This window comes from Capra hircus, chromosome 16 (assembly GCF_001704415.2).
Source record: "Capra hircus breed San Clemente chromosome 16, ASM170441v1, whole genome shotgun sequence".
NCBI classification, from domain to species: domain Eukaryota; kingdom Metazoa; phylum Chordata; class Mammalia; order Artiodactyla; family Bovidae; genus Capra; species Capra hircus.
The window spans coordinates 55540108-55565569 of NC_030823.1; the positions used below are offsets into that span (position 1 = coordinate 55540108).

Genomic DNA, 25462 nt, shown 5'->3' on the forward strand with positions numbered 1-25462 from the left:
AACAGTTAAAGAAGGTGCACAACTAATTCCCCACCTCTTATCTACATAAAAGAAAAAAGAAAAAACAGCCCTACCCGGAGACAGACACGAAGGAACCCGCTGGCAATTTAGCTCAGACCTCACCTGTCTTATGCAACAGCACGCAGGCACACACACACACACCCTCATAAGACCAGAGTCCACATCCCCCTTTAATTTGGTAGACATAGTTTTGCACCCTTTTTTTCCCCCTACCCAAAACCCGGCTTGATTGGCAGCAGGGAGATAGATGTAACCTTACTGCCAAACGCTTTGTAGGAACACAGGGAGACACACACAGGAACCAAAAATGCATCTCATAGCTCTCCGTGGTGCTGAAATCACTCCGGCGAGGAAATCGAAAGGAGCCAGTGCGCTGGACTTACCCGGGCTGGGGGTGGGCAGCAGGGGAGCTAGAGGAGCTTCCTGCGAAGAGAATTCTTGAATGTGCGGGCTGGAGCCAGATGCTGCGCTCACCTAGAGAGCCCACCTCTCTCTTCTCTTCCCTTCCTCCTTTCCTGGGAGGACCAGAGGAGGCTCCGCGAAAGAAATGAAACCCCAGCTCGCAGGGCTAGAGTGGAAGGAGAAAGAGAAGGCAACCAACATAAGCTGGAAAAGTCAGGTGGCTTTACTCCACTAGTGGTAATTCCTCGGGTCAAGGAGGACCCCTCTTCTCTCACTGCGTGTCTGAGCCCTTCTCCGTCTCTGCGTGCTGAGCCAACAGCCTGAGTACAGTCGGTTCCTGCCTCTGACGTGAAAGAGACGAGGAAGCCTGGGACTGCTTTGCTGTCTCTCTCTCTCTCTCACGCGCTCTCTCTTTTCCCCTCTTGCTGAAATTTCAGCAGCATGATATATTTTTTTAAGCCTCTGTTTTTTCCATCCCCCTCCAAGCAGCCCCCTAGTGGACAGAAAAGGAAATCATCCTGAGTCCTCTGTCAGACACAGGAACACTTGCCCTGCCCACACAAACTCTTAGGTGATGCTTCCACGCAGACAAGGTCCTGTAGAGCCAGGGTCTGCCATCTGGTCAAGCCGGATAGGAAGGGAAGGGGAGGTGGAGGGAGACAGAGAGGACAGGAGCTTTTGCAGATCCTCTCCCCATGTTATCGTTCAGTCACTCAGTCGTAGCTGACTCTTCGCGACCCCGTGGACTGCAGCATATCCCTGAGTTTGCTCCAACTCACGTCCATTGAGCCAGTGATGCCATCCAACCATCTCATCCTTTGTCGTCCCCTTCTCCTCCTGCCTTCAATCTTTCCCTGCATCAGGGTCTTATCCAACAAGTCAGCTCTTCACATCAGGTGGCCAAAGTATTGCAGCTTCAGCATCAGTCCTTCCAGTGAATCATGGGATTCTACTGAATCCCATGGTTGCAGAAATTTAAAAAGTGAAATGGGTTGGCAGGAGGTGGCTGGGGAATGATGTTTTGGAGGAAAATCAGTTGTGAGATTCCCAAGTAGTTTAAGGTCCTGACTCAGCAGAAAGACACTCTCCAAAGAGTGAGGGTCTGCAGCCAATTGAGCTATGTCTGTACACAGGACTACCCAAGAATGGAGTGTCTAAAGAGTCAGGGGATACAGGAAACCAAAGAGAAAGTATCTAGCCAGCACCTCATTTAATGCCCTAATATGACTTTTTTGAAAGCAGGTAAGGAAAATATCTGAAAAGGCATGGTCTGAGATCAACTCAGAGATGGAGAGAGAATCGACCTTGTTGAGCATCCATGCAGAACCACTGCACAGAAAAGTCATCAAGGGGGTCACTGCTCCCAGGCTCCCAGGGATGTCTTATACTCCTTTTCAAATGTACAATCTCACTGTCTTCTGGAAAGAGCCCTAGTGCTTACATCGAGAAAATTGAGTCCTAGGTTCATGCTGCCACTCACTTACTGGACATCTTGCTTCTTTATGGCTCAATTTCAGTGTTTGTAAAATGTGGATAATGCTGCCCCCTCCCTACTGAATAGGAATGCTGAGGAACTAGAATGATACAGAGACACGGAACTGCGGTGTTGGCAGGGAATTTAAAAGTATCATATCCAAACACTTCCTTATGTTAGATTCTCCCCTAGCAAATAATAATAGCTAGCACTTATGGAGTATTTGGCAGGTATTAGCACTGTTATCGGGCTTCCCTGGTGGCTCAATTGGTAAAGAATCTTTCTGCAAGGCAGGAGGAAAAGTGAAAGTGAAAGTGAAGTCACTCAGTCGTGTCCGACTCTTTGCGAACCCATGGACTGTAGGCTACAACACTCCTCCATCCATGGGATTTTCCAGGCAAGAGTACTGGAGTGGGTTGCCATTTCCTTCTCCAGAGGATCTTCCCAACCCCGGAATTGAACCTGGGTCTCCCACATTGTAGGCAGATGCTTTACCATCTGAGCCACCAAGGCAGGAGACCAGGGTTCAATCTCTGGGTCAGGAAGATCTCCTGAAGAAGGAAATGGCAACCCACTCCAGTACGCTTGCCTGGAGAACTCCATGGACAGAGGAGCCTGGTGGGCTGCTGTTCATGAGATCACAAAGAGTCGGAAACAACTGAGCAACTAACAATTAACTTAACAAGGCACTGTTATAAGCCCTTACAGGTATTAGCTCATTCAATGCCTGCAATAACCATATAAGGCAGATACTACTATTACTGTCTCACAGACCAGGAAACTGGGGTGCAAAGGGATGAAATGACTTCTCCAAGATCACATAGCTAGTGAATAGTAGGGGTGGTTTTGGAATGAAAGCCATCTGACTCCAGAGCTTGTGTTATTAACCAATATATTTACAATATATATACACTTCAGAAGCAACAGCATCTATAATAAACAGAAGGTAACACCATAGCTATCATTATTTTTGTGTATGATAAAGTGTTTAGATTGTTATAATAATTTTATGTGTGGCTCGAGTTTCTCAAATTATTTACAACTATGGATGCTAAACTGGAAATTGCTATTACTGATGAGAATCCTCTAAGAAAACTAATTCTCTTGGTGATTTGAATAGTTTCACATATACAAAACTGACTGTAAATCTCAAAATTGGAAACTGGCTTCAACATCAGTTTAGAGGATACTTTATTCTATTTCTGAACGAAAAGCAGACTGTTGCCTAGTGCCTAAATCAGGGCTAAGAGGCAGCCAGCAATCTGATGACCTGAACTGTCGTAATGCACTCAGCTAATAAAAACTCAGGAGCTGTTGACATTTTCTTCAGAATTTCAGGATTACAAATTTCTTACCTAACATGGCTTACTTTTTTCTGACTTTGGATCAAAAGTGAATGGAGCAGGACCAAGATGGGATGTGAAGATTAACAAAGAATGGTCCCTGTCCTTGTGGAGTTTCTGGTTCCTCAAAGGGAGGGGGAGGGGTAGGAAAGACCATTCAGTTCCAGGGTCAGGGAGTGGGGAGACAGTGCTGAGACCTGGGTAGATGCAGTGTAATAAATAAGCACATTTAAAAAGACAATCACCTGATCTTTGAGAACTGGGGTACTTCTTGAGGAGTGTGGCATCTAAGCTGAGGCTTGAAGAATGAGCAGTTATCTCAGCAAAGGGGAGGGAGGGGAAATTAAGCAGAAGGCACAGCATGTGCAAGCTGGGAGGTGAGAGCACCATGTGAAACTTTCAAGGTAAGCGTTACCCTTCTATTTATAAATGGGGAAACTGCACCTAAGGACACATATCTAGTAGGTGTAAAACCCAGATTAAATGTGCATCTGTTTGACTCTAACGTCATCCTCTTTGTGAAGCTCCAGGTTGTCTTCTGGCATTCCTGGGAAGTGCACACACACTTTCACGAAGATGCTTATAGTAACTGAGTGCTGTGGTGGCATCTATAAGGAAGCTGGAAGTGTGATCCATTACTATTCAATGAGAAGGCCACAAGAAGGCACTAGTCAGTACTGAAGAAAGAGGAAATTCAGAATGACAGAACTGTTTCTGGTGGATGTGAGATTACTAAATGTATAGAGAAGTAGGAATATTTCATAGACACAGAGACATTAGAAACTTGTATTTGAAAGGGAGGAGAAAAGCAGGAACACAGGCAGCAGCAGATGAGATGGTTAGATGGCAACACCGGCTCAGTGGCATGAATCTGAGCAAATTCTAGGAGGCAATGGAGGACAGGGAAACCGGGCATGCTACAGGCCATGGAGTCACAAAGAGTCAGACATGACTAAGCGACTGAACAATAACAACGAGGAATTCAGGAAGGACTAAAAGAGAGCTTTAGATTAAGTGCTGTGGGAGCCCAGAGAAGGGAGAAGTCCTTCTTCTTGGCAGGGATTAGGAGAGACTTCACATGGAAAGTGGATTTTCATCAGGCCCTTAAAGATCGGGGGTTCTGGAAACAGAGCCTGCCCAGACCATGCTGTGGTCTACGGCACTCGGGCATTTCACACATAGAAAACAGAAGAGTTGTTTGCAGAATAGGAGGGTGCAGGGAGAAGAGAGTAGGAGATCCCGTTAGGGAGAAGAACGTCAAACTCTGGGAAATGGACAGGTTTGTGAGGGGTGGAGGGGAAGTGAGGTTGATAGATACATTTGGTTCTGGACATGTCAAGCTTAGGGACGATGTTAGTATATATCATCATGGATGTGTTAAGGCAGTGGTTGGAGCATGTCTCTGGAGTTCCGATTCGAGACCTCGGGTTGGTAATGTAGATCTGGAGCTATTTGCATGAATGTGACAGCGGCTGAACAGAGACCATCAGCAGGAGATGGAGGACAGAATCCCAGCTCTATTTCTTTGTCTCTGGAGCAAGTTTTGTAGTCTTAGTGCTTGTGGCTAAACTGCTTGGTATCCAGTAGGTACACAAAACACTTAACTCATAGCAACTCAAGTCAGGTGTTAGTGGAAGATCATAAGGAGACTGAGATCAATTGCTGGTTCCTTAACTTCTGATCCTCTCTTAGAGACAAAGCCACTCCATCACAGTCTCCTCCTCCGGAAGCTGGTAACCACTGGCCCCTGGGGTCTATTTTCTACCCAGAACTCCAGCTCACAAGTCCTCCTTCGTTAATTGGTGGTAGCTCTTCATCCATCACAGAGTTCGACTTCCCTGCTTGTGGAGTATCCACCTGGACAAGAATGGCAATCCCTGACAGGTACACACTGCTATCTCTAAAATAGCTATCTAATAAGGACCTACTATAAAGCTCAGAGAACTCTACTCAACACTCTAAAATGACCTATATATGGGAAAGGAATCTAAAATAGACTGGTGGTGGTGGTTCAGGCCTTAAGTCGAGTCCGACTCTTGCGACCCCATGGGCTGTAGCCTGGCAGGCTCCTCTGTCCATGGAATTCTCTAGGCAAGAATACTGGAGTGGATTGCCATTTCCTTCTCCAAGGAATCTTCCTGACCCAGGAATCGAACCCGGGTCTCCTGCATTGCAGGCAGATATTTTACCAACTGAGCTACAAGGGAAGCCTAAAATACACTGGGGACACACACACACACACACACACACACACACTTGTATTAAATGCTTCAGTTATGTCCAACTCTTTGTGACCCCATGGACTCTGGACCCACCAGGCTCCTCTGTCCATGGGATTTCCCAGGCAAGAATACTGGAGTGGGTTTCCATGCACTCCTCCAGGGAATCTTTCCAACTGGGGGATTGAACCCAAGTCTCTTACATCTCCAGCAGGTGGGTTCTTTACCACTAGAACCACCTGGGAAGTTTATACACACACACACACACATATATATATACAGAGTTCACTTTGTTGTACACCTGAAACTAATATAACATAAATCAACTATATGCCAATAAAAATTGTTTTAATTAAAAAATGTAATTAAAAAAATAAGAATGGCAATGCCAAGGCCCATGTCCATCCTTGACAAATCTGCTCTTCCCCTCACCTCCTCATGCCCAGCCCTCCAGACCACCAGCCTGGAACGTTTTCCTCAAACACCTCCCACTCCCTTGGCTCCTGTCTGGGCACAGCAGAGTCCTCCGATGTTGGGAGGCTGCAGCCCTGAGCCTGTGGGAGGCGGGAACCCTGCCCACCCTCCTGCCTGATGCTTCGACTTTTGCGTCTAGGGTGCCTGGCCCCCTGCCGCCTGCTTGGGTGATGCAATGCCAGCCAAGGAGGGAGGCGGCTAGGCCCCGGGATCTGCAGCAGCCTGCCTGCCAGCCAGCAGGGATGTTATCTACACCCCAGAGCGAGCCAGGCTTCCCGAACTAAATTAGCAAGAGTGGAGCAGATGTCTCCTTTCAGTGCAGCAAAGGATTAGATGGGAGACAGCCAGCTTCTCTCCCTCCCTTAGAGACAGAGACAGGTTCAGGGACCCAGGGCAGGTGGCTTCCTTGCTTCAGGACCACAGTACCTGCCCTCGTGGGACAGCCTGATGTCAAAACCACCTCCCAGCCCATCACCTAACTCGTCCCCCTCACTGTCACTCAGTCGTGTCCAACTTTGTGACCTCATGGACTATAGCCCACCAGGCTCCTCTGTCCACGGGATTCTCCAGGCAGGATTACTAGATCGGGTTCCATTCCCTCCTCTGGGGGATCTTCCCAACCCAGGGATCGAACCCAGGCCTCCTGCATCACAGGAGGGTTCTTTGCCATCTTGAGCCACCAGGGAAGTCCACCACTGGCTGCCCTGATTTCCTTCTTCACCAACTTCTCTCTCTCATTATGTTCTCAGAGCCCTGGCATTCATTTTTTTTGGTCTCTGAAGAGGAACGTGAAGGCCTTATTTTAGGTTTCATTTTCTTTCATGTAGGCCATATTAGAGACTTCACGTCCTTGGCCCCTACGTTCCCTGCCACCCCCGCCTACCCTTCCTCCCTGGGTCCTCTATCTTGTGGGAAAGCTCCAGCCTGAGGGTAGGCCTGCCTTCTCCCAATGCCTGCTGCCTGCTCTGTTGTACCCAGGGTCCCTCTGCCCCGTTGCCCTTCGTCTGACTTGGAAGCAGCTGAAAGCTTCCCACCTCTGATGACCCAGCTCACACCGCCTTCTCTGCAGCTCTTCCTGCTCTGGGGGCTGCGGAAAGCAACAGTGAAAGCTGCTTCCCACCCTGGCCTGCCTGGGCTTGAATCCTTGCTCCAGCACTTCTGCTGTCTCTATCGGACTCTCTCAGGTGTAAGTTGGGGATCATCCTTCTGTCTTCATCCCAGGGTGACTATACAGGTGTATAAGTTAACTCATGGAAAGCACTAGAACAGCATTTGCTGTCCAGTGAGCACTCCATCATGCTAGCTATTATTTAGCAAGCATTTTTGAATACACACATAAAAGAAAAAAATCCCCCGAGGTCTTTGCTTTGGTAGGTCTTGGCTTTAGGGACAAGCACCCTTTCTGGGTTTAGCACCTGCCCCTGGGCTCCTGCTCCATTGAATGTTGATGGGATCCTATGGGGTTGGTTCTGCGAGCCTCGTCAGGTTCTGTCTTGAGATGGTGAAGCCTCTGTGATCTGAAGGTGAGAGCCAAGACTTAGGGTCAGACAGACCTACTCCTTCTTCTTTTTTTTTAAGATTTATTTCATTTATGTGGCTGTGTCAGGTATTAGTTGCAGCATGTAGGGACTTTGTAGCATCATGCAGGATTCTCTAGCTGTGGCATGAGAGCTCAGTCATTGCACACATAGGCTTAGTTGCTCCACAGTATGTGAGATCTCAGATCCCCGATGAAGGATCGAACCCATGTTCCCTGCATTGCAAGGTGGATTCTTAACTACTAGACCACCAGGGAGGGAAGTGCCCAGATGGACCTACTTCTGCTAAACTGCTTATAAGGTGCGTGGCCTCTGGTCACTTAACTCTCCACATTTCAATTCCTTCATTAAAAAAAAAAAAAAAAAGCATAATGACAGCTTCCTCCCCACGGTATTGTAGGTATTGATCAGATGAAATAATGGATGAAAGTTTCCTGGGCAGCATCTGAAAGCATGGCAGAAACTCAACAGCTGTCTCACCTGCCCAGCTGGTCCTGCACCTCCCAGCTCACAGCCCGCCACTCAGAGAGGCTTCCCTGATGCCACCTCTCAAATGGCCGTGGTGTTGCCTCCTTCCCCCGCCCCCTCCCAGCATTACATGCTTCATACCCCATAATACCAGCTGGTACTTTTAAAAATTCCTCCTAGTCTTTTTTTTTTTTTTAATAATTTATGTATTTGGCTGTGCCAGGTCTTTGTGACAGGCAGGATTTTTAGTTACAGCATTCAAACTCTTGGTTGCTTATGTGGGGTCTAGTTCCCTAACCAGGAATACAACCCTGGGCCCCCTGTGCTGGGAGCTTGGAGTCTTAGCCGCTGGACCACCAGGGAAGCCCCCAACTGACGTTTTATCATCCATGTTCCTGTTTGCTTATTGTCTGATCTCCTACTATACCTGTCAGTCTCCTGGAGGGCAGGGCCTCTGCCCCCTTCGTTGTACCCCCAAAGCCTAGAATAGTACCTGGCTCTTGCAAATGTGTTCAATAAATATTGCCACTTCAGAGCATATTTTATATCCTAGTCATTTAACTCCCTCGTAGCATGTTTTATTGCGAGCAGTAAGGTTTTGAATCAGGCAGAACAAAATTTAAACCTTCCCTTTTCTGCCTTCAGGAATGTACCCTGAGCTCCTGTTTTTTCACCTGTAAAGTAGAGAAAATAATATTTGTACTATAGGGTTATAGTGCAGACGAAGTGAGGTAATGGCACCTAAAACAGTGATTGACATACGGAGAGAGCTCATCAAATCCTTGGTGAAGGAGTCAATGAAGGAAAGACTGCGCGAGCCAGCCTTTGATCTGACCTCCCGACTTCCAACCCTTCTCTCCCCCCGCTTTTGCCCCTCCCAGAGGCTGGCATGCTGGGACTTCTGCTAATCCCTCAGCCACAGGGCATCTGTCTGAGAAGCCCCTCTGGCAGAAACAGTCTGGATGAGCCTTAGAAGTTATTACCCTTTAAAGCAAGGGTGAGCCACTAGTTTAGCTCAAAGGCCACAAATACGGAACAGATTTTTCCAGAGGCACCAGACTGGCCAATACAGCATTTTCCAATTTTCAGAAAGGTATCGCCAGCACCCACTGGTGCTTCAACTTCTTGCCTGATTTTCCTGTGGGGTCTTTCATATTCATTATCCAGATTTCTTTTCATTTTTCTCATCTATCAGTCACTCTTAAGTAAAGAGCCATTCTCTTCTCTGCTGATCAGTTTTGGCCTCTCCTTTCGGTGGCTCTTGTTCTCTTCTCTCTGCTTTAGGAAGCAAGCTCCACCCCCACCCTAGGCTATTTCCAGTTCTGTTTCTTCAGTGTTCTCCCACCTTCTCCCTTACTGTGCTTTCTTTGACTTCCTCTCTCCAAGCGGCCAGAGTATGAGAAGGTTCCAAGATTCAGATGGGGAGGACAGAGAAGGTGCTTGTCTTAGGGCCGGTGGACACTTTCCGCCCCCCCATCCTTCCCTGGGTCTGCCTTGCCATGGCGTTTTCTAGACGCTTATGTTAATACGCAGAAAAGCTGCCATGGTGAGAAGAAACCCAAAGGCAGTGTGCTCTCTTTGTGGGGTTTCTGAAGAAGGGGGTCAGGCTGGTTGTGACCAGGCTGGTTTATTTCATAGTCTTTCTGCCCCTTCCAGGAGTCAGTCTGTAAGACCCTTCTACGTCACACACTGGGCATGACTTCTGATCTTGATCCACCCAGGGACCTGCCATTCTCCCCAGGGTGAGTTGCCTTCCCCTTCACCATCTGTTTATAGCCTCGTGAGTCTACATTTCCTCTTCCGAAAAATGAGAACAATAATCTTTCCTCTGGGCTCTGCACCCCTTAGAATGTGTTCTGAGGATTGAAAGTGAGGCTGCAGGGAAGGGTCTGAGCATTTAGGGAGGAAAGGCCCCCAGTCAATTCAGTTCAGTCGCCCAGTCGGGTCCCACTCTTTGCAACCCCATGGACTGCAGCACACCAGGCTTCCCTGTCCATCACCAATTCCTAGAGCCTACTCAAACTCATGCCCATTGAGTCAGTGATGCCATCCAACCATCTCCTCCTCTGTCGTCCCCTTCTCTTCCTGCCTTCAATCTTTCCCAGCACCCGGGTCTTTTCCAATGAGTCAGTTCTTCGCATCAGGTGGCCAGAGTATTGGAGTTCAGCTTCAGCATCATTCCTCCCAATGAATATTCAGGACTGATTTCCTTTAGGATGGAATGGTTGAATCTCCTTGCAGTCCAAGGGACTCTCAAGAGTCTTCTCCAACACCACAGTTCCAAAGTATCAATTCCTCAGCTCTTTATTTATGGTCTAAATCTCACATCCTTACATGACTAGCGGAAAAACCATAGCCTTGACTAGACAGACCTTTGTTGGTAATGTCTCTGCTTTTCAATATGCTTCACAATATGTGAACCTTTTTGGAACCTCAGAGTCAACTTTGTTGACTGTGATGGCTACTCCATTTCTTCTAAGGGATTCTTGCCCACGGTAGTAGATATAATGGTTATCTGAGTTAAATTCACCCATTCCAGTCCATTTTAGTTCACTGATTCCTAAAATGTTGACATTCACTCTTGCCATCTCCTGTTTGACCACTTCCAATTTGCCTTGATTCATGGACCTAACATTCCAGGTCCCTATACAATATTGCTGTTTATAGCATCAGAATTTACTTCCATCACCAGTCACATCCACAGCTGGGTGTTGTTTTTGCTTTGGCTCCATCTCTTTGTTCTTTTTGGAGTTATTTCTCCACTGATCTCCAGTAGCATACTGGGTACCTACCAACCTGGGGAGTTCATCTTTCATTGTCCTAGCTTTTTGCCTTTTCATACTGTTCATGGGGTTCTCAAGGCAAGAATACTGAAGTGGTTTGCCATTCTCTTCTCCAGAAGGGCCTCAGAAATAGTCTATAAAGGTATCTTGCTTTCTTCACTGTTCATATGAGTGAACTGAAGTCCAGATCTCTGGGCGGGGGCGGGTTGTTTTTTTATTTTGCACATTTGAGGGTAGCTCAGAATCAGAGAATTGGAGAAGGAAATGGCAGCCCACTCCAGTGTTCTTGCCTGGAGAATCCCAGGGATGGTGGAGCCTGGTGGGCTGCCATCTATGGGGTCGCAGAGTCGGACACAACTGAAGCGACTTAGCAGCTGCAGAATCAGAGAAGCTAGCTGCAACTCCGAGATGGAATTGTATTTTCTCACTTGGACTAACCTTGTTGGAAAGCATTCACTCAACAGCTCAAAGTCAGATTTTGAGTTTCTCTGGCCTCACAGGCAGGCCACTCCTTCCTGTATCAGCATCCCTACTTCACACCTTTCACCTAAACTGAGCCAGGGCTACATCTCGAGAAAGCATGTGCTTTTGGAAACTTTGTCAGATCTGAAGACAGGGCCTTGCCTTTGTCAGGATTGGACCCAGTCCTGGGCACCTGGAAGTGACTGGGACCCACCATGCTGTGAGCATAAATGTAGCAGCTGCTTTCAAAAGAGACCTTTTGATTGCAAAGGACAAGCTAAGTAGACTGAGTTTTAAAAATTAAAAAATATTTTAAATGATGCAGAAATTTAGGTTAGAGGAAAAAGTTAGAAGAAGACATGTATTAGGAGAATCTATATAGGCACATACATGTGAATACACTGTTATGAACTAAGGCATTGTGTTAAGCACTTTGCATACTAGATTTCATTTATTTAAATGCTTAAGAATAAAAATGGAGGAAAAGAGTTTTCTAAGTAGTTAAAAGCATGCATTTATCCTGTAGCAGAGAATGAAGATGAATGAAAAGGCTGGTTAAGAAAGTAGGCAAAAAAAAAAATTCTACACAGAGACCAGCTTTAGTCTGGGCTGCCAGCCAGAGGTTTCTAGAAGAAAGGAAATAATAAACTTGTAGGTTGTCAGAGCTGGAAAGAGCCTCAGGACTGATCTTTCCAACCAGTGATTGTTCCATTTTACAGATGAGACAAGTGACAAGAAGGGAAGTGATGCAGCCATCCTGGCACATCTGGTCATATCGTGTCCTCTCCTTGGCCAGGGATCTCTCAGGGAAATCTAACAGCATTCCCCGTACCCCAGCGAGACTAAGTCGCTGTATTCCATGGACAGTCATCATTAACCCTTTTGTGGTCCTTGTGGCCCACTGCCTGGCAAGGGCTCTGCCTGAACACCAGGCTATCCATCCAGCCCTCGGAGGATGTGCTTGCCCCAGTTTCCACGTACATCTTCTCATGCAGACAGGGTGCTTCATCCTGGCTTATAGCCTCTGGGTCATTATTAAGGACTAGTCCCCAGATTAAGCATCTGAATTTGAATCTGTTTGTGCTCTTTGGAACCTCAGAGTCACAGAATATTCGAGCTGGCAGAGCCCACGTGTTACCTGGTTCAACCCCACCAACTAGAGAGTAGTTAGAAGACTTACCCAAAGTGACACAACTAAATGAAAATTGCCGATGCCGATGTCTGTCCTCGCTTCCCATAGGAAAGCACTGGCGTTGATGGCAGTAGTGACCAATTCTCATTGGTCCCTGGCCCTGATGGGTCCTGGGGGAGTGCCGCTGCCAGGACAGAGGGGCATGGGGCAAATGGGAGGCCTGGTGTGGGAACGTGCCACGTCCACACAGCCAATGTGTGTCCCTCACACACCTGCTGGGAGCCGTGCTAGCTGCATCTGTCCAGACCCTCACTTTGTTGCACACACATGGATGTCTCAGGTGACCCTAGGAAGAATGCTGGCAGCCACCTTCCACCCCACTTCCTGGGAAGAGTGTGTGGGCTGAGAGATAGAACCTAACTGATAATAAGGAATAATGTGGTAAAAATACAAGTTTAATACAGATAATAAATGATAGCAAAATAGTATTAAATGATGGGCTATATTCACACAAAAAATAAATTATGGAACCTGAGGACCTATGTCTCTATGGCCATATTTCCTATGCAATCAGAGTCAGGATGATAAATGCTTTTGTTTAGCACTTACCAGATACTGTTGTTCATGTATATATATATATAGAGAGAGAAAAAGCCCCCCAAAGTATATATCTATATATGTGTATTCATATACATGGGCTTCCCTGGTAGCTCAGCTGGTGAAGAATCTGCCTGCAATGCAGGAGACCTCGGTTTGATTCCTGGGTAGGGAAGATCCCCTGGAGAAGGGAATGGCAACCCACTCCAGTATTCTTGGTCTTCCCTGGTGTTTCAGATGGTAAAGAATCCGCCTGCAATGAGGGAGACCTGGGTTTGATTCCAGGGTCAGAAAGATCCCCTGGAGGAGGGCATGGCGACCCACTCCAGTATTCTTGCCTGGAGAATCCCTGTGGACAGAGGAGCTGGTGGGCTACAGTCCACAGGGTCTCAAAGAGTCAGACGTGACTGAATGACTAAGCACAGCATACATATACATACATACATATATATACACATATATATTCTCATTCATTCTTCATAACAGCCTCATTAGGCACTATTATCCCCATTTCATAGATCAAAATACTGATGGATGAAGAGGCTGAAACATAGCTCAAAACAAAACCATATTAAATTAGCAATACTTTGTTCTGGGTTTTCAGATCATGGAGTCTGACCACAGCTCAGTTTATCAAGTGACTTCATCAAATGATAAGCAGAAGGCTCCTTCCCTCACCACATCCCCATCACCCCAACCCCCAACCACCCACACACATATACTTTCTTTATTCCAAATGGAGCTGGACCAAAGCCCAGAAGAGGTTCCATGAACCTTTTTTTTTAATTCTCCTGAGTCATCCAGCATATCTCTTCTTAAGCTTAATAATAAGAAGAGGAAAGACAATTCAGCTTGAGGAAGGGGCAAACCATGAGCAGGAGGCAGTGCTTATTCCCCGTGCCATGGAGGTGAGCAGGCAGCAGCCTAGCGCTCTGGGTGAAACGCCTGAAGCGACCGGGGGGCCAGGCAGCCCCAAGGGCGCCCCCAGAGGACAAGTGGGGAAGCGTCAGGGCCCAAGGTTCCCATAGGCCGGGTGGAAAGGGGTAGTGCCCTTAAACAACAGTGGTATTAAGAGGGTTTGACAGCAATCTAGAAAGCAATGAAAAGATATCTTTAAAATCTGTCTTATGCCCTACCATCAAAAACCAAATTATCTGGTATCAAGAGCAACTGAGTAGATAGAAAGTACAGGCAAGCAAAGGGGTGAGCGGTAGAGTGAGAAATCCAAGGCAGAAAGAACATGCCAGTCAACAGGTGGGACAGAGAAAGAGCAGGTTAAACAGAATTTGCAAGAAGGGCCCAGGAGAGAAAACAAGGCGTTTGAACAGAGCTGGGCTGCGGGATGGGGCTGGAAACCGCACTGGCTTCCTTAGCACAGCGTGGCTGGGGGCGTCAGCTCTCCCGGCAGATCAGCCGATGGGGACCCCCAAGTCTTCAGGATGATGGACTGCGTGCTCTGTTTCTCCAGCTCTGGGACTCTGTGCCTGGGGGAAGGGCTGTCTCGGGGCCACAGTATCCTGCGATCCGTGACACGAGCGTGACACTCCCCTTGGGAATGGAAGTAGAAATGACAGTTTTCAAAAAATTATTTTTGCTTCTCTCTCACCCCAGGTCCCTATGTCTAACAATCGGATCACCCATTTCTCAAATATGCTGGACGCCAGGTGTCTGCTCAGTTCTGAGGCTTGCAGAGTGGACGGAATACGCAACCTGAAGCTAGATTTTTTAAGTCTTCTCCTCCGAAGGGCTCACATTCCAAATCTGTCACTAACTATTTTTTGTCGTATAAATTGCTTATGTTGTAAGAGGCTCAGGGCTCCAACAAGTGAAGTGAGCACCACGTATGTAATTCAGGCAGAGCCCCAAGCCAGGAGCTTGCCACTCTTAATTGAGAGAACACAGGGGCTCTGAGCATTACTATGTGTATGTGTGTCTCATGGGTGTGTGTGTGCTAAGGCATTTCAGTCATGTCCAACTCTTTGCATCCCCATGGACTGTAGTGCACCGGGTCCCCCTCTGTTCATGGGATTCTCCAGGCAAGAATACTGGAGTGGGTTTCCATGCCCTCCTCCAGGGGATCTTCCTGACCCAGGAATGGAACTCAAGTTCCCCCTGCATTACAGGTGGATCCTTCACCCTCTCAGCCACCAGGGAAGCCCATTTTAGAGGGAAATGATCCGTGTGTGTGTGTGTGTGTGTGTGTGTGTGTGTGTGTGTGTGTGTGGTTGACATGAGTGCGCTCATCTTATTCCATCTCCATCCCCATAGATATTATAAACCTCTTGGGAACAAGAATAGTGTCTGGCTTCTATGTGTATCTTCTGCATCCCCAAGACTGCTTCACTCAATAAATATTTGTCGAACTGAACTGAATGGAACAAAATTGAGTTGTGGGGGAAAATCATATCAATACTATTTTGGCCTTGGAAGTGAAAGGAGAGGAATTTGTTAAGAGAAGAGCAAGGACTTGGGATGAAGAGAAAGCAACTCCTCTTTTCTGATAAGGCCACCAGTTGGGTATTGAGGGGACATGCTCAGCCCTTCTTCTAGGATATTACTATCTTTGCAAGGGCCCCACAGCTCCTTGTCCTCTTAACAAGGATATACAGCCTGCACCTTCTTTATATTTTCAGAAGTATTCAGCCTTTTTAAAAGGCATCTCCAGGACTTCCCTGGTGATCGAGTGGCTAACAGTGTGGGCTCCCAGGGCAGGCGGCCTGAGTTCGATTCCTGGTCAGGAAACTAGATCTCATATGTCACAACTAAAAAATATCCCGTATGCCACAGTAAGGACCTGGCACAGCCCAATAAATTTGAAAAAAAAAATTAGTTGAAATTCCTGGCATCTGGTTTGGTTGAAACCTGTCTCTGTCCGCTCAAGCTGAGTGCTGAAACGCTCCAGCTCTGCAGAGTATACCACCAGCCTTCACGGGTAACACAGCAGCCAGGCATAAACAGGGCTCTCTTCACCCGACTCCCTTCCACCCCTCCATTCGTGGGAACTCTGGTTCCCTTTATCCTCCATCCAAGCATTGCCAGATGGTGTCTCATGGGTTCAGAGAAAACATCTTAGCTCTATGTACCAATGCCATGTCCCTAGGCTTCACATTTGGCTCATTGAGGTGGTGTCTCTAGTTGCCCCCAAATGCCAGCAGTGTCACTGATGCCCACTCTGGCACCCTATGATGTCACCCTATGATGCCTGGTGTCCCGAGGGATACATCTGTCAGTCTGGGACTAGAGAGCCGAAGAGCTGCTACCGACATTGGACCCACCCTCTGCTGCACTACTGACCCTGACAGGCAGGGCTGCCCCAGCCAAGCCACAAGGCCAAGGTCATGACCGCTGTTGCTAGCGGTGCTTTCTACAGAGCCAGCACCTCTCTGCAGACCTCCAACTCTGCCAGCAAAGCTTCTGCCAAAGTAGCCGTCATCAGCCCTGAGGCTAGGATCAGGCTGGGCTCTTCCTGCCTCTTGGAGGATCTAGAAATAACTCTGGGTGTTTGCAGTGCTGGCTTGGCAGCCTCATCCCCCTGAATTGCAGGTGTGAGACCATAGGGGCCGAATGATGCAATCTGAGTGGAAGAACACTGCTATTTTTCAAGTGGCCTCTCCTTTCTGGGGACAGATCACCGTGCTTGAACCTAGTGCAGGTGTCTCCATTCTCTCTCTGCTCAGCGTCAGTCCGCAGCCTTCCTGCCTCAGGTCCCTCAGAGCTCGGCTTTACTGGACATCCCAGCACGCCTGAGTACTAGCCCAAACTCAGATAAAACAGAGGCTACAAACCCAGATGCAGACATAGAGGATGGGCTTGTGGAGACAGTCGGGGAAGGAGAGGGAGGGGTATGAATTGAGAGATTAGGGTTGACATACATATACTACCATGCGTAAAATAACTAGCTAGAGGGAAGCTGCTGTATAGCGCAGGGAGCTCGGCCTGAGGCGCTGTGATGACCTAGAGGGGTGGGATGCAGATGGGGGAGGGAGGCCCAACAGGCAGGGGATGTATGTATACTGTGGTGATTCACTTTGTTGTACAGCAGAAATTCACACAACAGTGTAAAGCAATTATGCCCCAATTTTTAATTGATAACTTAATTTTTAAATTGCAAAATAGATAACTGATAAAGACATACTATATAGCGCAGGGAACACTAATAAATACTTAGTGATGACCTATATAGGAAAAGAATATGAAAGAGAGAGTGTGTGTATGTATATATACATGCATATATATATATATATAACTGATTCACTTTGTTGCACCGCAGAAACTAACACTAAATTTATGAATCAACTATACACCAATAAAAATTTTTTAGAAAAAAAAAAAAGAAGCCTAAGGCTACAAATTCAAATATGCCAATTAAAACTTAATTTTTGCCTCAAATATGTTTTTGTGGGAATGAGTAAAGCATAATGGCAGGGCCTAAAGCAAATGGGACAGAGTCTCACAGCAGGTCTGACAAAGACCAAGAAAAGGGCAAGGAAACAAACCCTGCGGCTCCCTTTCCTTCTCTTCACTCAGCTTTTCCAGGAATTCTAAATGTGTTTTGCTACAGCCTTCTCAATGTGTTTACTCTGAATGTATCTCCTTGCTTTGGGAAATTGTTTAAGAACAACAGCCTCGGCTTTGATAAAATCAGAAATGCCCCAAATTGTATGGGATGAGATAAAGGTTATAGTGCAGGTAGCCTGCTAGCTTTGTCAAAACCATTCCCCAAGCGAATAAAATTGGCTTTATCAGATTCTATTTACTTTTTTCCCCATGAGGAAGCTCCAATATCCTACAAGTCCCCACCGCACTTCCGTTTATGATCTTAAGGCCACAGCAGGTCCTTGGATGAAAGCAAACATCTCCTGGGATGGCCTTGCCTGGAACTCACTGAGGACTGATGAGGATTCTGATAACCACCCAGGGTTCTTTGCCTTCTGCAATCAATAGAAATAGACTAGAGGTCAGAAAAGAAATTCAGGTGAGGCTTTATTGGGGTCCCTGCTACAGCTTCCCTGATAGCTCAGATGGTAAAGAATGCACCCACAATGGAGGAGACCCTGGTTCCATTCCTGGGTCAGGAAGATCCCCTGGAGAAGGGATAGGCTACCCACTCCAGTATTCTTGGGCTTCCCTTGTGGCTCAGCTGGTAAACAATCTGCCTGCAACGTGGGAGACCTGGGTTCGATCCCTGGGTTGGGAAGATCCCCTGGAGAAGGGAAAGGTTACCCACTCCAGTATTCTGGCCTGGAGAGTTCCACTGTATAGTCCATGGGGTCGCAGAGTCGGCCATGACTGAGCGGCCGACTGTAGCAAACACTTTCTGCTACAGCCGGAGAGAGCGAAAATGAGTAACAGGTCTCCTTGCTCCTCTTGGAGGTGGGCCAAGCCGGTTTCTTATATGGGACGAGGGTAGCGGCAGGTTCAAGGACCAAGCTGGAGGGGTGGCTTAGGCGTTTGCCCATCCTTTAGGGGTGCTGAGGGCAAGGGGCACGAACAGTACACTTTTTTTTTTGCTCTGGACACCCAGTTTTTTGCCCCTGGCTCTTCAGAAGTAGCAATTGGGTGGGGTTTTTCTAATCTTTCTGTATCTTTTTGTCCAGAATATGCCCCAAGTGCACGTGCTTGCAGTTATTGTTAGTCCCCATGTGGTCTCTCTGTATTTTGTTGTTGGATGAGAGGTGTGTCCAGGTGCAGCCGCTTCAGCAGGGCAGCAGAGTGTCCCGGGTCCCAGCCTATCACCCTGAGCACAACATGAGTGCTGGGCTCTAAGGAGACCTGAAGCACAGGGGACTCCCCTCAGTATTCTGCAATGACCCTATATGGGAAAAGAGCGTAAAAAAGAGTGGACATCTGTATAACTGATTCACTTTGCTGTAAGCAGAAACTAAAACGACATTGTAAATCAACTATATGCCAATAAAAATTTTTAGAAAAAAGGAAAAAAAAACCCCGAGGCTACAAATTCAAATACGTCAAGTAAAATTTAATTTTTGCCTCAAATATGTGATACTTTTTGAGGAGTGCAGCATCATATTAATAATGGGACCAGATTCAAACCATCCCCTCCCATAGCTCCCCTTGACCCAGGGGTCATGCACAGGAGGGACTTGGATGCGGCTTGGAGACTCCAGAACCTTTATCCTTCACTCAGAGAGAAGAGAATGACTCCATAGGCACAATGGGAACGGGAGTGGCAAGAACTGGAAATAAATCTATCCTTTCACAGGCATGGAGAATCCATCCTGTGTCTATCAAGCACTAGGTTGTGTATGTGCTTCAGAAATGCAGGAAATTTGAGACTTGGCTCTCGTCTTCAGGGACCAGATTCTTTTTGAGCAAATGTCATGACCAACAGTAGGCCATGAAATACCGGAGAGAGTGAAGGAAAAATGGACATATAGAAGGGCCAGCCACTCACCTTTCAGTTCTTACTCATGAGAATTTTCTTCAGCAAACAACAACAACCGGGAGAGTAGCTTCCTCTCTGAATTTTCTAGCTCCTGATTCATTTTGAATGACTCCTTGAGGAAAGAGATATGGAGAGTTGTCACCAGGAAATTGTTGGCTCTTAACACCTATGTGAAATAAAAGATCAGCCGTTCAGGTTCCACCTTATTCAAAGGATTTAACTGGTGAGAACCCTACTTAAGTAGGCACCTTCCTACTTAAGTGAATGTGGATTGAATTGTATCCTCCTCCCCAAATATGTTTCAATCCTGACCCTTGCTACCTGTGAATGTGACCTTATTTGGAAGTAGGATCTTTGTAGATATAACCAAATTAAGATGATTGGAAATTACAGGATTAGTGTGGGTGGTATCTAATCTAATGACTAGAGTCCTTATAAAAAGAAGGAAAATTAAACACAGGCCCTTCACAGCATGTGAAGATGGCGGCAGAGATTGGTGTGACATGTCTGCAAGCCAAGAACACCAAGGAGTGCCGGCAACCACCAAGGGACTAGAAGGATCCTCCCCTACAGCCCTCGGAGAAAGCACTCCCTGCCAAACCCTTCATTTTGGATGTCCAGCCTCCCGCACTGTGAGAGAACGCATGTCTATTGTACCCAGCTTGTGGTTCTTTATGACAGTAGCCCTAGAGAAAGAATACCCTTCCCTGACCTCTGCTTCTCCCAGCTGCCACTGCTCTTCTCACGCCCCTGCTTTCCAGTACATACACACACACACACACACACACACACACACACACACACACACACATACACTTCTAAAATCAGAAAATTATTTTGAAAGCCTAGACTTGGAGTTGCTTCCTGCCTGACCAAGATTCACACATTCTTAGCCTTTTATCCCATAGCAAAATCTCCTGTGGCAGAATAACCCTAAAACTAACAAAGAAGCCAGAAGAGATACCTCAACAGTGCCTGAGGATAAACACAGTAAGACAATGCTGAGAGAGCAATCTGCTACTGGCTGGGAGGGGGAAGACACGGAAGGCAAAGACTCTTGAGAGAACAGCAGTTTCTTTGCTTCACGCTGGCACAGTCCCAGGATGGGCCTCCCAGGACCACTGCAGCCCCTTGTATGTCGGGAGATTTGAGGGGTGGTACCACCTTACTCTGCAGCAAGCCAAATGACCTGGGAACGTGGGTGGCATTAAAGTGGGAGACTTTCCGATTCCTTCTCAGCTCCTGTACCCGTCCTAACTCAACAGCAGAGGCCTCTCAGCTCTCTCCCATCCATCTGTGCCCGTTCCTGAAAGCACAGGCTCAGTTGCAGTAAGGATGCCTTAGAGCACAAAAAACTCAGCAATCAAAACCTCAGCCACCTGCAGACTTGATTAGACCCAGAAGGTTTGGTTTTTCCTTGTGGAATTTATTTACATCATTATCCCCCACCCCCTAAATTGGCATATTCATAAATACCAATCCATTTCCTAACCCATTAAGGCACAATTAGGCATCAAGAGATTCACATCCAATTCAAGCTTTTCTAAGACAAATTTGCCTCTCTCTTCTGCAATTCCCCATGTGCCCAGGGGGAAAGCTCAGGAATGCTGCCAAATGGAAGGTTTGGGGACCCAAGTTCTGGGGCAGCATGGATCATTGCATCCAAGGAGGTACTGCACAGGACCAGGTGCTTGCCTATTTACCTCCCTGGGACAGAGTTCTGCATCATGTTTAGGAATCCATCTTGGCAGAATGATAGAATGGGAAGGAAAAAGTCACTGAGCATCCATCTGGCCAAGCACCTTCATATTACAGCTCAGAGATGTGAAAACACTCCCTCTAGCCATACAATCATTGTGACAGAACAAGGACTTGACCCCAGTTTCCCTGACTCCCAGTCCAGTCCTCTTTCTGTAACTGGGATCAAAGAAGCACAAATAATATGCATAGGGAATCCTAGACCACTAGGGAGCTGGCACATTCTAAAGCATTGCCTTGATGGCCCTGACCAGCGGCCCCTTTTCACCCTCTTGGGGTCAACCCCAAGCTGTCAAATCAAATGAATGAATTGCTGATATTCTCGCTTGCCTAAGAGAGGCACCTCTTGGAGGGTTAATAAAAGCTGTCTGGGCTTCCCTGGTGGTCCAGTGGTTAAGAATCCGCTTGCCAATGCAGGGGGCATAGGTTTGATCCCTGGTCCTGGGACATGCCATATGCCTTGCACTAACCCCATGTGCCACAACTACTGAGCCAGAGCCGGTGCTCTAGAGCCTGCAAACTGCAACTCCTGAAGCCCTTGCACCTAGAGTCCGTGCTCCATAAAGAGAGAAGCCACTGCTATGAGAAGGCTGCGCTTCACAACCAGACAGTAGCCCCACTCACCACAACTAGAGAAAGCCCATGCACAGCAGCGAAGACCCAGACAGGCAAAAAGTAACAAATAAGCGCATCTTATATATATATATAAGTTTTACAAATTAAAGCTGTCTCAGCCATCCTACAGGAGGCCACCTTACCTTCCGAGAGCACTGCTACTCTGACGATTGGTGTTATGATGCCCAAAGAGGATCCAAATCCTTATGCTTATCCCTGGATATCTAGGCCTTCAAGGCCTTCTACAGTCTAATTGATATCAACCACCCTTATAGACCTTGCTTCTCTTCCAGGTGGAGATGTATAAATTGTTTTACTGTCTGACTTCCCTCTTTCTTCCTAATAGCACCCTACATTCATTTAAAGTAATGTCAGCTATAACAGTGAAACCTCAAAACTTCAATGACTTAACATAATGAGCATGCTTCTTTTCCACCTAACAGTCATTATAGGCACCTCTCCTCCAGGAGGTAATTCAGAGATCTAAGCTCCTTTCCTCGTATGATCTACTGTCTTTCTAATATATGGCTCTCAAGATGATATTGGGTGACCTCCACTGTGGCCACCAGATGGGAAAGGAAGAAGCACATGCCTGGAAGTGATAAACGCAGAATAGCATCACTCCCCCCTCATACTCACTGGTTAGAACTCAGTCACATGGCTGCACCCAACTGCAAAGGAGGCTGGAAAACACAGTCCGATTCTTCCCAGGAATAAGAGGAAAGAATTCTGTTGATTAGCTAGTGTTTTCTGTTGCATGTCTCAAATGACTTAGGTGGACTTTCCTTTTCCTTGTCTTGTGAAATCATAACAGAGGATAATGTTTAAGTTCCCTTTTCATTGGCCACCTCCCAAGGAAAGCCAAGGGGCTGAGTCCCTGGTTGTAGACTACCTGCACAGACATTAACTTAAACTCACTCATCATGTATTTTCCATCAGGATTTTGAGTCTTGAATGAGATAAATGATGCAAAAAGAGATGGAGAAAGTGCTATGAGGTCATTTTTATTGCCCTGTGATGGGACTCAGTGGTGGTGATGACCTCTGGTGGGCATTCAGATGTCCAGTTAAGCAGAGCCCGGGCTGACGTCTTCATTTCCACCTCTCACACGCACCCCACTGATCCTTCTTTTCCCAGTGCCAGAGGGCTACCTCCCACATCTCAATATCACCACTATACTCTAGAGTGGAAAGAAGACAGAACAGCTGCATGGGATATAAAGAGATCATCCTTAGACGTCATCTAACACTCCTCAGGCTTCCGTGGTAGCTCAGGCAATAGAATCTGCCTGCAATTCAGGAGACCTGGGTTCAATCCTGGCTCAAGAAGATCCTCTGGAGAAGGGAATGGCAACCCACTCCAGTATTCTTGCCTGAAAATCCCATGGACAGAGGAGCCAGCGGGCTACAGTCCATGAGATCACAAAGAATCAGACATGACTTAGCGACTAAACAACAACGAAAGCTCCTCTAGAGTAAGGAAAGTGTATTCTGTGATGCTCCCTCAGCATTCCTCTCGTTCCTGCTGAAATACACCCCCTTCATGTGTGCAAAGGGATGTTGAGCATCTGGAGTTAAAGACCAGGCTTACCACATGAGGCTCCCCATAAAGAGGGTCCCCAACTCTAGATGCAGAGGGTGGGTGGGTCCTTCAGAAGTGAGACTCAACGCCCCTAAAAAAGGCACGGCATCCGAGAAGTCTCTGCCCCACTGTCAGAATGTCTCCTTGCTATTTAAAAAGAAGCTTTCAGTTTCTCAGGAAATTCTCAGAAGCCCAGTTTCCTTACTGTTCGGCTGTAAGGCACTGTATTAAGTACCTCAGGGATGCCTGCTTAGCTCTCAGCCCCCTCCATAAAGCATTACCTTTATATCTCACTGTTTTGCCTCCCAGGAAGATGCACAGATACTTTACTAGCCCAGGGCTTTAATTAGCACTGGATGGGAGCAGCTCTGTAAGCATCAGCCCTCCGCTTCTTGGGGATAGGGGGTGCGGGGAGTGGGGAGGCACCTTCCTGGTGGAGAGGAGTGAGCTCTGAACACTGTGGTCTCGGCCTCAGGGCTGGGGGTGAGCAGAAGGATCAAGACAGATTCCTCCCTTCACATATCTGGTGATGAGGGCATCTCAGAGGGTCCAGGTGCTTTATTGGATGCCTCCCACCTTCAGCTCCAGAGACTCCCACGCAAGAGAGGGACAGAGAGGGGGCAGGGGTTCAGAAGATGGAACTGAAACTGTCAAATCAAGCCCATTGTCCCAGCCATGTGGATTGCCCTACCTGAACACTAGCCTTCTGTAGGCACATTCTGGATCCATCAAATTCCAATGAGAATCATGTAGCAAGGGTATTATCAGCTCCCCAACACATGAGCAAAAGATGCTGACCAAGGATAAGGCTTTGACCTGCATGATTTTGGCAGACGTGCTAATAGGTGGCACTAATGGTAAAGAGGAAAAGGCAATGGCCCCCCACTCCAGTACTCTTGCCTGGAAAATCCCATGGACGGAGGAGCCTGGTGGGCTGCAATCCATGGGGTCACTAAGAGTCGGACACGACTGAGCGACTTCAATTTCACTTTTCACTTTTCACTTTCATGCACTGGGGAAGGAAATGGCAACCCACTCCAGTGTTCTTGTCTGGAGAATCCCAGGGACAGGGGAGCCTGGTGGGCTGCCATCTATGGGGTCGCACAGAGTCGGACATGACTGAAGTGACTTAGCAGCAGCAATGGTAAAGAACCTGCCTGCCAAGGCAGGAGGCGTGAGAGACGGGGTTCAGTCACTGGGTAGGGAAGATCCCCTGCAGGAGGAAGTGGCAACCCACTCCAATATTCTTACCTGGAAAATTCCATGGACAGAGGAGCCTGGCCGGCTATAGTCTATAGGGGTGCAAAGAGTAGGACACGACTGAAGCAACTGAGTGTGCACACAGGTGCTAACTGGGGCTTCGGCACCCTAATTTAGGCAGCTAATCTACCTGGTGGAATCCTGCTCCCTCCTCACTCTGCAGGGCACTCATCCGACACTGCAAAGAGCTCTGCTGAGAAGCCAAGCGTGGGATGAGAGAACTGGGAGAGGGTTCAGGGGCTCTTAGAGGCACTAAGCCAGGGTTTCCCATACCAGCTATACTTGACACATTCTAGTGAATAAGAGACAAGCATCAGATTCAACAGAGTAGAAAGGAGGTTACATTGAGGGTCTCAGCTCTAGACTTCCCTGAAGCTGTGAAGAGGTAGCACTCAGTGGGAAGATTAAATGTCTGTGCTAGAGAACATGCTTACATCACATTGGGAAGGATTTAGGCTAGATAGAAGAAAGAATTTCAAACATCAAATGTTTCAAAATGGTATCCAAATCTTTAAGGCTTGATAATTTCTCTTAAAGGTTTAATTGGCCTTCTTTTCTCTAAGGTCAAGGACACATCAGCTTTTACCTACACAGCAGAGTTAGTCCTCACTGCTTCTTGTGTTACTTACTTTTAAACCATTTTCCACTCCTCCACATTGCAGACAGAAGTATCAGTAAATGAAGTCTGACCATGCCACTCCCTTCCCCAGTTAAAGGCCAGGACACTTGCGTGTGGTCTCACACTTTACCTTCCAGCAACATCAGTCTAGTCTCATTTTCTGCCTCATCCCAGGCTGTTTGCAGCTCTGTGACTTTGCATATTTCTAGTCCCCTTGCCTTGAATGCCCTTCTGTCCTCTGCTTCACTCCATCCTCTTCCTCACCGGGAAACTCTTCCTCTCCCTCCAACATTTAGTCCAGGTGTTTCCA

General features: G+C 47.3%; 1 protein-coding gene across 1 annotated transcript in view; it reads right to left on the reverse strand.

The window, feature by feature from the left end:
• TNR (tenascin R) overlaps positions 1-815 on the reverse strand; it is a 483754-nt gene extending 482939 nt beyond the window's left edge. Inside the window, exon 1 of the mRNA XM_018060627.1 lies at positions 405-815. The gene's annotated coding sequence lies outside the window, so the exon portion shown is untranslated. The remainder of the gene's footprint in view (positions 1-404) is intronic.